We start from the raw sequence: 1,128 nt of genomic DNA, 5'->3' as shown, positions 1-1,128 counted from the left end.
TATATATATATATGTATATATATATATATATATATGTATATATATATATATATGTGTATATATATGTGTATATATGTGTATATATATATGTGTATATATATATATACATCCAACAAACACCAAATAACAGTTATATAAATATTATAACTATTAAATTATAATTGTTTGTTAAAATATTCTTCTCAACAATGTAAATGCAATATAATAAGTGTTATATAACAGATATATTGTTTATATTATTTTGTGTAGAATTGTAACTAGCAGTTGTTACTATTACTTGATTTATGTGTAGATATCTTACAATTTCTATTTAAAGTTGACATTTAGATAATGTACTATTAAACTTTAGAATATTTATATTAATGATATATATACGCATATATATATACGCATATAAGCATGTTACTTGTAATTTCCTACTCAACAATATAACTGTTATATAACACATATAATATAACACATATGTTATATAACAGTTATATTGTTGAGTAGGAAATTACAACTAACATGCATGTTACATGTAACGTTGCTGCTGGGTATATTCTCTGCTTTAATACATATTTATTAAGCATAGATTATTATACTTATATACTTATGACATATACGTAAAAATGATTAAAAATAACGAGACATTTATTAATAACAAGGAAAATAGTCAAAGTTTCTGTATATTAAACCAAGTTAAACATTCAATTAGGTTATATGAAATAGATTAATACCCAGTAAACACGAAGTAACAGTAACATAACCTCAATGTTACAATTTCCCACTCAATAATATAACTGTTATATAACAGTTATATTGTTGAGTAGGAAATTGTAACATTGAGGTTACTGTTACTTGGTGTTTACTGGGTAGAAAATGTTTTTTTGATTATAACATAACTAAATTTTATACTAATAATGCATTCACACACACATATCTTCTCTATATATTCCTTATATATTGTGACGATACGATCTCGCGTGCGAAGCGGTCTCGCGATGCGATGCCTCGATATCGCGATGCTCGACAAATCAGGGACGAGAGTCAGCTGAGGCTGGTTGCCCCAGCTCAACCAGATCAACGAGAGGGGAGCGGTGTACTTGGACACGGTGCATTTGGACACAGCCAATCACAGCACCGTGT

The sequence above is a fragment of the Odontomachus brunneus genome, unplaced genomic scaffold, assembly GCF_010583005.1.
Source record: "Odontomachus brunneus isolate Ranch 3 - 2012 unplaced genomic scaffold, Obru_v1 Obru_scaffold_170, whole genome shotgun sequence".
NCBI lineage: Eukaryota > Metazoa > Arthropoda > Insecta > Hymenoptera > Formicidae > Odontomachus > Odontomachus brunneus.
The sequence above is the reverse complement of the archived record's forward strand: the minus strand, read 5'-3'. Positions refer to the sequence as shown.